This window comes from Ambystoma mexicanum, chromosome 3p (genome assembly GCF_040938575.1).
Source record: "Ambystoma mexicanum isolate Mex_15411 chromosome 3p, UKY_AmexF1_1, whole genome shotgun sequence".
Lineage (NCBI taxonomy): Eukaryota > Metazoa > Chordata > Amphibia > Caudata > Ambystomatidae > Ambystoma > Ambystoma mexicanum.
The window spans coordinates 1190050128-1190063551 of record NC_090925.1 but is presented as its reverse complement, the minus strand read 5'-3'; the positions used below and the strand labels follow the sequence as shown (position 1 = coordinate 1190063551).

At 42.5% G+C, this 13424-nt stretch overlaps 1 protein-coding gene across 2 annotated transcripts in view; it reads left to right on the top strand.

Moving 5' to 3' along the window:
• Positions 1–13424, top strand: part of TRPC7 (transient receptor potential cation channel subfamily C member 7) — a 1454711-nt gene that overhangs the window by 877288 nt on the left and 563999 nt on the right. The gene's annotated exons all lie outside the window — the stretch shown is intronic.

Genomic DNA, 13424 nt, shown 5'->3' with positions numbered 1-13424 from the left:
ACTCCAAGAAAGCCACTAGCCTCTTAGATCCTCCTCTGAAGCTGTAGGCCATAGATGATTTGGTTTGTTTTGGTGCAAGTGGGTATGCAACAGGGAGAGGATCCCTCTTGACTCCCCACATAAAACAAAGAAAGCGCCTTGCGTGGCTGGAAAGTTCAGGCGAAGACTCGGAATTCTCACCCGCTGTTCTCGACATCTGATTGGCTAAACACCCTTCCCCGGATAGAATTTATCCAATACATCTACTCATTTACTCAGCTAGAACTTCTTCGAATCATGACACCTGAAATATAACACCTCAGCACACTTGTCGGGATTTGAATGCAGACACAGGTAACCAACAAAGTCTGGCTAGACAGGCGGGAAGTAGGTGTTAGCTGGAATTCTAAACCTATGAGATGTTCTAAAGGACATATAAAGATGTAGGATTCGGTTTCTCGATCAAGGCACCAGACATGACAACTGGTGAACCTAATTTTTGAAAGGTTGTCAGAGTAAACGTTCAATTGACGTGAACCGCATATCAAAGAACTGTTCCCTGAGGAAATGTTTAGAAGAAAACAGCTACCTGTTAGCAGAAGAACAATGACACCATACAAGGGCAGATCACAGGAGATCCTTCTTATCTTGAAGGAAGGATAGTTACATAGATTGCTCGTATTTATGCCACATGAGGAGAATCCTCAAAGCCCTACTTATTATGGAAATGAAAGAAAGCAAAATCAGTCAACCGCGCAAGCTGAGACTGTCTTAAAAGAAGAAATACGTTTGCATTTGAAACTGTAAAATGCTGTAGCAATCACCATTGCCAACTAGGCCTGGGGTCTTAGGTGAACTGACCTTAATCAACAAGAGAGCTGGTTCTGCCGAAAGCGGACAGTCACAATGTATACCTTGATGGCTTTAATAGTTGATCAATGACATTCCCATCTTTGTGCAGAACAGCTAAACTTTGAACTAACGCATGATGACAGGAGAAATGGAAAACCAGGATGTTGACGGGGACAGAACCCTACCTGGCATGAGTTGCGACTCAACAAGACAGTCTTAAATAAAACTAATAAAGGATCCATGCACACATGAAAGGGCAAAACTCCTAAGGGCCAGGTTCTCAACATTTCTTTTGGTGCAAGTGATGGGATACGCTAGCGCATCTCATCGCTTGCCTCAAAAAATGGTGCAGCCCAATTCACAAAGGGCCTCTGAATGAGCGCATCTTGCATGCGCTCATTCAGATGCATCTCGCATGCGCTCATTCAGATGCCCTGTATTCCCCATGTGTGCAATTGCACACATACGTGGGTTTCTGGCCATTTAAAAGTGAATCCTAAATAACAACTGGGATGCGCTTTTAAATGCCCTGAAATGAGAGTCATCATCCTGTGCCTTTTGAAATAGGCATAGGGGAGGCACACATCTCTGTTAAGTGTGTCGAACTTGCATTTACATCCACCAAGCAGGAATAGAAAAGCTTCACTTTTTCTCGCGCAGTTCAACGAGACGGGGCATTTAACAGCCCGTCGCAGTGAAATGCTTTCCCAGCACCACGTGGTTGCATGGTTGCTGGGAGCCTGTCATACATTAGTGTCCGGAGCGTAAGATGTCCTGGTATCTCAGCAATGAGCACAAATGAAGCTGGGGCATTTTCTGGGCTCCTTTCATTTGCTTTTTGTGAATATGGCCCTAATGTTCTGAATCCAAAGATGAATGGATCTCGAAACCTCAGAAACAAAGAGGGTAATATAGACCTAATGTACTTAGTTCCTGGGCCTTATGAAATATAGAGACATTGTGCTCATAATTGAAGATAGTAGATTTAAAGGAGGCGTGGCCGCAAGCCTGACCAAATACAGACAAGTGTCATCAGAAAAATGTCACTTGGTGTAGTGCCCCTGCCCTTGTGTGAACTTGCGACCAAACCACCCGCACATATTTGTGAGTCAATTGCAAAATAATATGGAACATTTGATCGTATAAAGTGAAAAAGGAGCAAACGTAACCCTTTAAGAGGGACATTGTGCCTGTCGCTTATTGTAAGTACAGGTCAACCGAACGATATGCTCAGAAACCTAATGCAGAACAAAGTATCACTATTCACTTGTTTGTAAAAAAGAAACAACACATAACTGTCCGAGGCACACCTATCTCCACCCTCTGTGGACTATCATTATCGGCAGCTAAAAATATGTGCTGTTGTGTTACATCAAATGTTTGTTTTACTAAAAGTGGCAATGCACTGAAGAACATACACGAGATAAGCAATCATATGTTGGGTTTTTCATATTCAGTTGGCATGATACTGCCACCTTGCTTTCTCACTACAATCTGAGGCATAGAGAGAAGCTTCCATGAATGCTACGCCATAACAGCATAACGGTCATGAGCTTACACCACGTGATTTAGGTGGTGACCTTCTCTGACGTCCACAGAACCAGGTGCTTTGCTAGTCTGACCACAGAAATCTTACAAACATGTTTGGGGCATATCACGCATATTCATGTGTCAGGAAGGTTGAAAAGCAGATTCAGCACTACCAATATTCAAGCATGCATCCCGCATATTGAACACATATGAATTAGCAAGTGTCCCCCACACTGTACCCGAGCTATAATCTCTGACCTTAACAAATTAGGCCTTTCCAAGCGAGGGATCACATCCCACTTCACAATTCAGTAATGTTGACCTGGACTTCTAAATATAACCTATCGCTGAAACCCATCTGCAATTTCATTGTTTCCCTCTGTTTATTTGAATTCAAAGAAGTATGATAGTCAATTTCAATATTCAGACCTATATGGGTATTGAATTCCTGTCTATAAATTCGAAATATTGATATGCAACTCCTTAAGGATGTCAGTTCCAGGTATATTCGAAATCAGCATAGGCATGCCAACGACCGGGAGCAGCATCATTTCTTGAAACACAGGACCCTTGTATATCTGTGTTAATGCATACCCAGCAGTGCCTGTTTTGAGTAAAACAGGGATACATAAAATGTACACGAAGAACAGGAGAATAAGATTGACTAGCACAGGGTGGTCCACATCCAGGCCTCAAGGGCCAGAAACATGTTGGATTTTTGAATGTCCCTCATTTATATCCATGCAATAAATTAGCATACAATGGCCATCATTATGAGTATGCCTGTCCAGTAACAATGGTGTCAGTAAGCTACTGGCACCGTTGTTAACGGACCGGCACACTCCGAGTTCTGCAAGCCGGGGACTTTCCGCCCGCCGGGTCTGACCTGGCAGGCGGAACGGCACCCGCGAGCAGAGCATGTCGGATGCACCAGCACCATTCACAAATGGTGCCGGTGCATCCGTCCTGCCCATTCCCATTGAGTCCTATGGGACTCAAATGGAAATGGGGAGTAATTTCTTCCAGCGCTTGGCTATGGGGAATTACCGGGACAGCCTGGGCTGTAATGCCCCGGTAATTCCCCATTGCCAGGCACTGGAAAAAAAAACCTGCAGCAGCCATTCCGTTTTTACCAGCACTGCTACCGCCAGGGTCGTAATGAGGCCCAATGATTCTAAATGTATGCAAATGTATTATAATGCACATTAATGATGGATATCCAGAAAACCAGCCAGGATTCTGGCTCTTGGTGCCTGGAGTTGGACATCACTAGCAGTATCGGCTCCGGAGTACGTTTATTGCTCCTACACCACGGCCGTGCTCTGAAGGGGGCCCGACTTGATATTCTAATTGATAATATAACCCCACTGAAAGTTGGCGGGAGAAGCAAAATATATAGTTTGTACAGCAGTACGCTAGTTCCACAAGCACACAGAAAACAGGGGAAGTTAGACAATGGATGCTGGAACACCAGGTCACAAGAGAAGAAACCAATAGCTTATGTTCTACAAAAATGCATATTGCAAACAAGCCTCTAGCCCACGTGGCCAGAAAATATCCTAAAAGGGTCAAACGTATTTACAACAGAAATGATCCACCGTCAATTCCAGGTGCTGTCAGCGAGAGGGCACACACGAACCTGGACAAAACAGGAAGTCATTACCCACAGTCACATCCAAGTACTGCCAGCGAGAGGGCACACATGAACCTGGACAAAACAGGAAGTCATTACTCACAGTCACATCCAGGTACTGCCAGCGAGAGGGCACACACGAACCTGGACAAAACAGGAAGTCATTACTCACAGTCATATCCAGGTACTGCCAGCGAGAGGGCACACACGAACCTGGACAAAACAGGAAGTCATTACCCACAGTCACATCCAAGTACTGCCAGCGAGAGGGCACACACGAACCTGGACAAAACAGGAAGTCATTATCCACAGTCATATCCAAGTACGGCCAGCGAGAGAGCACACATGAACCTGGACAAAACAGGAAGTCATTATCCACAGTCATATCCAAGTACTGCCAGCGAGAGGGCACACATGAACCTGGACAAAACAGGAAGTCATTATCCACAGTCATATCCAAGTACGGCCAGCGAGAGGGCACACATGAACCTGGACAAAACAGGAAGTCATTATCCACAGTCATATCCAAGTACTGCCAGCGAGAGGGCACACATGAACCTGGACAAAACAGGAAGTCATTATCCACAGTCATATCCAAGTACGGCCAGCGAGAGGGCACACATGAACATGGACAAAACAGGAAGTCTTGGGGATTCAAAAATGCTTTTTATACATAGCTTATGGGCCGTCTAAAAGAAAAAGTGACAAGAGCAAACATTTTTTTAGGAGGCTTGTGAAGCACCTGTGTCTCAGGTGAGGACTCACCTCATAGAATAAGGACAGTGATGAGGAAGACTAACAAGGAGGCGCGGTGTCAATCGCTGTCTAAGCAAATACACATTATTGGAACCTTGTGCGGATTCCGCTTTTATTGCTGTTATTTGCAGGAGTGGTTTGAAATAGTTTCAGACAATATTAGGCCCACATTTCTCAAGTGAAATTTGAGAAATCCCTTACCGTCCTTATCTAGCACCATGATGCAGTGTTTTAACAGACATAGGATTAACAGTCAGAATGAAACTGTTTATAAATATGTTTTTAATAAGATCCATTAAACTACCATCATCGAAATGATGTTAGCAACGATCGTGGCTTCCGTCGGAATGTACTCCTAGCATGAAAACAGATCATTGTTGTACTGGGGATGAATATGCTTTCTTCGTCATTCATTTTCTCTTTCTTCTCTTATTGATCATATTTATTGTATGAATTTTGATTTGCCTATGATAATGTTACTATTTTTGAGTATGATCTTGATTTTATTCTGTAATGCTAATAATTGTTTGTAATTGTTGAAATGTAATTTTTCTTAAATTGAAAATTTGATTAATTCAGCTAATTCAAATAAAAAATAAACAAAATACTTTGTTATATTCCCAATCAAGCGAAAGGTTGCAGGTTGCCTTCATGGCAGTTTGTCAATCCCTGAGGTCACACATTTTGCAAGTCCCATTTTTAATAACCATCAGTCAAAAGTGTGAACAAAGAAAACATGACGTTTCAGGGTTTGTTTACCAATCAAGCCGCCAGCAGTCGTTTACCTGGGATTGCGGCCTGGGGTTGTGTTGTTAGTGGAATTGGATTCTGTAAACACACCGTGTTTCCTGCTGCATTGTTAAATTAAGCCAGTGGTGCTTTTTTCCAGGTTACACTACACAAAGCATGTACTTTTTAAATGGTTATGGGGAAGCAACAATAAACACAGTGCAAAGAAACATGAATTTCAGAATCCACGTGTTTACCCCAAGGGCTGAATCCAAAGTTATTGTGCTTTATGTGTGTTCCCAATGGAATGCGTGCCACGTGGCTCACAATGCCTCGCCTTCTGAAAATCCATACCTGTTCAAAGCAGAAATAATAACTCACGCGCAATCTCACAGAAGAATATAGATGTTTCTCTATCAAATATGCTGTTCGATTCCGATTAAGTTTTTAAACAGAGAATATATATGGTTCAGTCGAATATTGTGTGTAATGCTGTTTGTTCCTGTGTACAGAGGAAATCAAACGTATACACTGGACGGTTACAATCATCGTTTTCCAAAGGAAAAGAGTAACCATGGATGCCCAGTGATCACATTACGTCAAACGTCAGTGTGGCCGCTTGCTTCATTCGGATCTTCATTGCTGGGATTGGTCCAGATTTCCCCAGATTCGGAAAACCGCAGGATTGTTATCTCTGCATTCTGAACCTGGGGGAATAAAGGGCCAAAGCCTGGACTCCTTCACACTTCCTCTCCCCCACCCCTCCCCGCCTTAGAGACACATGTCCAAGCCTGGAAGAGCTCTGCTCCAGTGTGCCTGTGTTATGCATTTAGTTATGTTATTGTAAAATGACTGCAGACACAGCAATGAGTAGGTGACTGAGAGCACCGCTATCATTTTAGGGATGCACATGTTGGGTAATTAGACATCGAAAAGGGGCATAATACTGTAGGATAAGTGAAATAATGACTACACGATGTTGATTGCATTTTTTCTGTTAACTGAGTTTCTTTCAGTCTTGAGAGTAAGTTTAAAATCCATATTACATATTTTGGGCTCGTATGGCTTGCTGGTAATTGTAGGCTTCCATTCAGGAAGGGGAAATTGAAGCTAACGGCATACTCCTTTTGCTCAACATGTTACTGTAAAAATGTATGTATTGTATTGTCCGGTTGGTTTAGTATATGATTTGTGCACGTTTCAAGTGAGCTCTATGGAATGGGTGGGGTGTAATATATATATAATATGTATCACTTGACAGCCAGGACTCCACTACTACAGCAACCAATGCTCCACCCGAGTGAAACCCCAGATTTTTTTATTTTTTATTTTTTTATTTCAAGCACTGATGATGAGATAATAGTATTTATTTATGTATAGTATTTTAAACAGTGCTCAGATAAAGATACCAGCCGGCAACTTCACCACTGAGAGGTCAATGCCCAAGGCTCCTTTGCTTATAGTCCACTTGTAGATGGACAACACTGATAAGCAGGGTTCACATCAATGGGTGTGGGGTGATAACCCCACATGGCTGTTATAACTCCCTTTTCGTTTGACACATATTATTTTCTATCCTGGGCTATCTACTCGAGTTTGTGTGTGAGATAGAGATGCATGTCATGCATTTGTGTTAGAGATCTACCTTCCCTTGGATGGAAAACTCTTCACTCCTGTCCCCTCGGTATGTGCAGTCTGGGCTGAACCCTGATGCCTTCGGTTGTGAGTGAGTTGCACCTTCCTGTTGCGTTGATACTTTGACATGTTTGATCACTACTGAAGTGTTGCTGGGCATGTTATTGACAGGCTGGCAAGCCAAAGGACCAGGATACCTTACGACAGTCATCATACCAACAATGATCATGTTGTTTTGCACAGTTATATCTAATATTGTACAATCTTTCCGACGCGACCAATCAAATGTCTTGGCTAGAGGTGTATCCAGAGCACGTTTCTTGAAAGTCACTTAGTGTCACTTGGTGTCTCACGGGTTCAAAGTGCTCCAATGTGCTAGGTTCAGTGATGCAGACGTTTGATCTGTGTAGGACTGTACATGTGCTCTTGTATCTCCTTCACTTTGCAAGCACCTGTATATGATATGGTAAGTTGTAGAGCATCCCACATGGCTGCTGCCTGTGGCACCATTTTAGTTTGGTCCTTTTGAGCTGCTGCAGGATTGAATGCCTTGGGATTATTTTTATACGAACATTGCACTGCACTGCTTTTCAATTTACATAGCTTCATGTCTCGCGTTGTACCTTTGGGTAACCTGGTAAACAGGGGTGTGGGGACCATGTTCCACTTCAACTTTTCAAAATGGTTTCCTCCTTTCAGTTAATCTCGCCAGCATATCTGCCGTAGGACCTGGTTTTGGTCATGTGACTTTCTATCCTTCTGTGTGTATTCTCCATCAATTCTATTACACTCATGTGTGGACAGATGTTTCAATTTCGTTCTTATGGCTTATTTTCTTCTAAACAGGGAGACATGTGCACCGTGTATCTACTGGGATGCTCCCGACCTTAGGGAAATCAAGGACTGGTTGATTCATGAAGAGGGTGAATATTAAAGGTGTCCATGGGGCTTTTGCACAGCCCTCGGACCAATGGAACTCTCAGATGTTTTGGCGCCTTCCTCTATTCTACTGTTGGGCATCAACACTTCTGCTACTCCCTTGTAATGGGGGCTGTGTAAAAGGAGATAACACATCCTCTGTTAATTATCCCATAACTCTCATTACAATAGCCCTACTTTCCCAAGTGAATGTGACAATATCATTTGCAAAGTAGGAACTGTATGTATGTACATCATTCGGCATCCCACAGATATTGTGTACCTAAGCCTGTGCCTTGACTCACAAATTGGGTATAGCAAATTCATTATGCAAAGTTCAAAAAAATTGAATTTTCGATGTTTTGAGTCCCACAAACATTTAGAAAATATGAGGTCACGTCTGGGTAAAAAAATAGTCCTGTATGCGGGTGGGCAGGACACTTCCATCTCGGGAGGATAGCTCAGGGGCAAGGTGCTCACATTGGAAGCAAGACAATACACCAACACAGGCTTGTAAAGATTCCCAGAATCTTTATTGCAATACTGAACAGTTTCCGAAACAAAGTACACAAATAGCTATTTGGCCGTCAGTGCTTCACAGAGACCACCAGAAGGTTCAATGTGAGCAGTGAACAGGAATTGCTATCTGGACATCAGCATATTAATACAGTTTCTTCATAACGATGTCCAGCCTCCTACAAGTTAATCATGTACTGGGCTAGGGTTCGTGCCAGGTTCATTCCTAATTTACATATCTCATGCATGCGGTTTACTTCTTAATACATTTACTAACAAGCACTATTATTCTCTGGGTTTAATTTTACACTCTTTACACATTTGTTTCAATGCAGGTCAAACAGATGTTTCGCATGTCATGTCTAAATAGCGTTATTGTTCTTATATACTTGTAGGTTAACATCGCTGATTCAAGTAATCCTCTGATCCCGAGGTCATCAAAGGACATTGTCTACATGACCCTAACATGTAGCCTGCAGGCAGGTTGGACATTAACTCACCTACAGAGGTTGAAGAGGTTAAGTAAGAACAAGAGAGCACAGGTCGGCCATTTTAGGCCACAGGGTGACTTTGCATGACTAACTAAAATGGCGGCTTTAACCTAAATTGGAGGCTCGATTAACTTAAGGTTACGACCTTGCGATGCGGATGCAGAGCAACTGGGCATAGGCCAACATATACAATGAGGACAAAACAATATTATAGCAGTTTTAACAGTAGCACACACACATCTGCACATCATTTCTCAGTCTCCAGGTGCTTTCTTCATGCTCATTACTTTGCTTAGGAACTGGAAGTGCCATTTCATGACTTGCATTGTGCCGGCCGTCACTCTATCATCTGATGTAGCATTCTGGGGGGATGGTTGTCATCCTAAGGTGGACCTTGACATCATTCCTTTTAAAGATATCAGTTAAGGCTTGAAGCGCACAGGGATGTGTTCACCAAGTGGATGGGACGGGAGAATGTTATCATGAACCAATCAAGGGAACCTGAAACTATAACATATTTTACAATACATCTCTTTTTTGGGGGTTTGCAAGTATGAAAACAGGATAGAGGGAGTGGCCCATTTTTATAAAAATAAATACAATTAATTTGCTTATCAAACATTAGGAAACATATCTGGGGAAAGGCTGCTTACCTCTTACACTTTAAATTTGTAGGCTACTGTGGTTCATGGAAGAGATTTGGCTGGGGCAATCACCTGCACATCTCAACATCTACTGACCCCCCTGCTCAGAACCCATCATACGAGTTGGCACAAAGTATGTGCAGTGCCTTCTGGCTTCCTGAGAAGATGCTCAGGTGGCCTCCTCCCTACTAAGCTCAGGCTTGTACAGTGGGCATTGGTAAGGATGACCTCTATTGGCCTCTATTGGCATTTTACGTAAAATCGCCCCCTTCCACACAGTTATTCCCACAGGGAGCATGCTGTGATGCCAGGGCATGTGTGTTAGAAAGCAGACTGAGCCAGCATTGATGAGTTAGCCACTTGCTAATGGGAATTACTGCATAGAAAGGGCCTGATTTACAAACACATTTTCAATGGGACATTTCCATGTTACTTTTTTTGGGGTAAATCAGGCCCAACGTAATCTACTTTTCAATACAAGCAGATTGTATTCACGGCAGCTTATACATTCTTGCAGTCATATCATGTTCTGGCTTCATCTGGCTTCAATATCTAATAAACCTCAGTCAAGAACGTGCAAAAGAGCATGCCATTCTAGTTTTAATTTTTTAACCAATCAAGCCACCTGCAGTCGTTTACATCGTATGTCTGCTGGGGGCTGTTTAGTTAGTGGAAATGGATTCTGATAGCACACTGTGTTTCCTGCTACATTACTGCATTAAGCCAGATGTGCTTTCATGCAAGTTACACATAGATTGAACTTTTTAAAAGTGCGAGGTGAAGCAATAGTTATCTCATAATTGTAATAATAATGATCACAGCGCTGTTGGGTGTCCTGACCCACGTTTGGACTATTATGTTGCAACATTTAGTGCTGTGGGCTTAGGAAATCCAAGATGGCGGAAAAGCCCACATTTGCGCCAGGATCCAGGAAAACCGCGCAGTTTTTGCGCACACCAAAATGGTCGCCTGACCTACCACCCACCAGTGCGAGCGTGATGGGCCAGGAGTGCCATGAGTGGAATGCGTGCCAAAGGAAAAACAGCAGTGCCTGTTAGCTCAAAAAGCACTTTGAAATCACCTTTGTTTCTCTGAAATGCAAGCTAAAAATGCCTATTTCAAACATTGCAAGATATTCAAAAATCTCACTGAACACCAGCAGACATTTGGCAGAAGGTAGACTTGTGTGCATACAAAATCTGGAAAGAGAAAGAGCCTAAAATAATGTTCATAATGAAACTGGCTGAGCTGTGGATGTCAGCAGCCTAAGTTAAATTGGACTGAAAGACACTAAAATCTAAATGTTTGAAATAAATGAGTGACCTACTGTTGGGTGTAACTGTTAAATGTCATAGTTTTGAACTTAGAATCAGCATTCTAGCTGCATGTGTAAAAATTGTAAGTTTGATTTGGATGAAGAAAAACTGGGAACAAAAGTGACATTTAGCTGAAGCCTGGCTTAAAGAGATTGAATTCTGCCTGACAACTACCCTCGACGGGAGTTGAAACTTGCTCAACAAATGTTCCCAGGCCTGGCCTGCATTCTCCTGCCCTCACCAAAAGGAGATGACACCTCCCTGATTGAACCAGGGGAGGAGCACCTAGCACTGGAGGGAAACAGAATGATGAGCCTTCCTTGGCTCAGGCAAATGTTACATTAGGGGGGTCGTAAATGGCTTCCTCTTGAGAGAAACGGGGAGGGGCAGTGCCTCTGTGAGCAACTTGAGTTGGAGCAAGTGGACAAACCAGAAATTCCACCATGTGCTTTGGGAAACCACACCCCTCTGGGCCAGAGCATAATTTTAAAAAGATGGATAATTCATAGTACGGACTTGTCAAAATTATATAATTAATATATTTATTCTTGTGATTTTTCTGTGCACATTTTAAGAGGTATTAGGTCTCTGTGGTATGTTCTTGGGGATAGTAGTGGAAAATAAGGTATTACTCCAAATGTATGTATGTTAAAAATCTGACACCTTATCATCTGATACCCATATTCCTTGTGCACATTTGTGTACAATCTGGAAAGGTTTAGAGGTCGTTATCTGGATGAAAAGGGCAGAATTCTGTCAGAAGTGGACACAACCTCTTACAAAGACAGGGATCAGATGGTTGGGTGCTACAGAAAATATGTTAACTGGACATATAATATTAGAACAATTGTACGTAGATAAATATGTATTTGGATCAAGAATAGATTTGTGTGCAAATTGACCAGGGGTGGATCTCTGACCCATAAACTACCTCATCATGATGACACTCCATTTCCTTCCCCCAATCAAGGGAGAGAGTAGAGCTTGGCCAATGATAAGTTGTGAGGGTCAGGCTTAGTTATGCCCACGCACACACCCACTTTCAAAACACATAAAAAGGACCACTGAAATCCAGGTAGACACATTTCATTTTCCAACGTTCAACTGAATTCCGGACCGGAACGCTGACGGAGAACTCCACATCCAGAACTCTAGAGATCCAGACTAACTCCAGAACAAAAACTCCAAAGAGCTGAACTCTTCAGCAGGCCTCAAAATCTTTTGCAAACTATTCAACCGCTGGGCTGTGCGGTTTGCTGCTTGCTAAGAGTCCTGTGTATCCAGAACAGAACCAGTACCCAGAAAGCAGTGCAGTATCCAGAATCCACTTGATCCAGACCAGCAGAACCAGAGACCCAGACCAGACCGCTGTGAACAGAACCGGTGCCTGATTGACCCGCCGAGCAGAGAGAACCACAGCTAAACTTGTTGACCAGATCCGTGACAAGGCCGTTCCTTTCAAATTTATAGTGTGAGTACCCAGCTAGAACTGTGCAGAACCCATCTCTTAGCTTAAAATAATCTGATTCAAAACATTTGAACCTGTTTAGAAGTGCATCATAAGAAATTGTGTGTTCCTCCTGTTGATTCAAACCTTTCAAAGCGCATCTGTCATTCCGAAACTGTAATTTCATTTCTGAAAAACTACCTTTACAAAATCGTCTGCATCTTTGGAACCGTGCATCCTAGGAACACATTTTATTGCAAAGCTAAGATTCCCAGCTTTCCAACAAGCTCTAAACCGACTTGCTACTCCTTATAGCGCCTCCGTAATTGCGCTCGACGCACTCGAAAAAAAGTGCTGCGATTTGACATTTTGCTTCATTTCAACCACGTGTAGAAAGATCTGTCCTTTGCTTCCATTACTGAAATCCGTTTTCAACCTGATAATCCCTCATTAATCATTGTTAGAGTGGACCTGAACTGATTTAAAGTATCTCTCACTCACCCTCAACCTCTAGAGGGAATTAAAATCAATTTTAGCATATTTCACTCCCTTGCAAATCACCTGAAAGTCTTTCGCCTCTGTTTCAAAATCATCCCTGGTGCTATAAGCTTGCTAGGGGGGAACTGAATTTGCATTGTACTGTGATTGTATTCCTGAAGATTGTGTGTGTTACTTCCATCTCCTTACATTGCATAGGGGGGGGGGGGGTGAATTGTCAGAGACAAAGTGATCATATTATGTTTTGCTGAAATCATATCAAGTTTATTCCTGTGTTGCTTCTTTTCCACCTTGCATTTCCTTGTACCATATAAAGCATTCTCAGCTACCTTATCCTCTATACTACTCCTAAGTAATTAAACCAGTGTACTAGTATAACATCATCCATTGTTGATCACTGTCATATGTCTAAGTGTGATATCAAATATTAATTTATTATAAAAGTGTGATATATGTCTATTGTTTAATTTTTCAAATAAA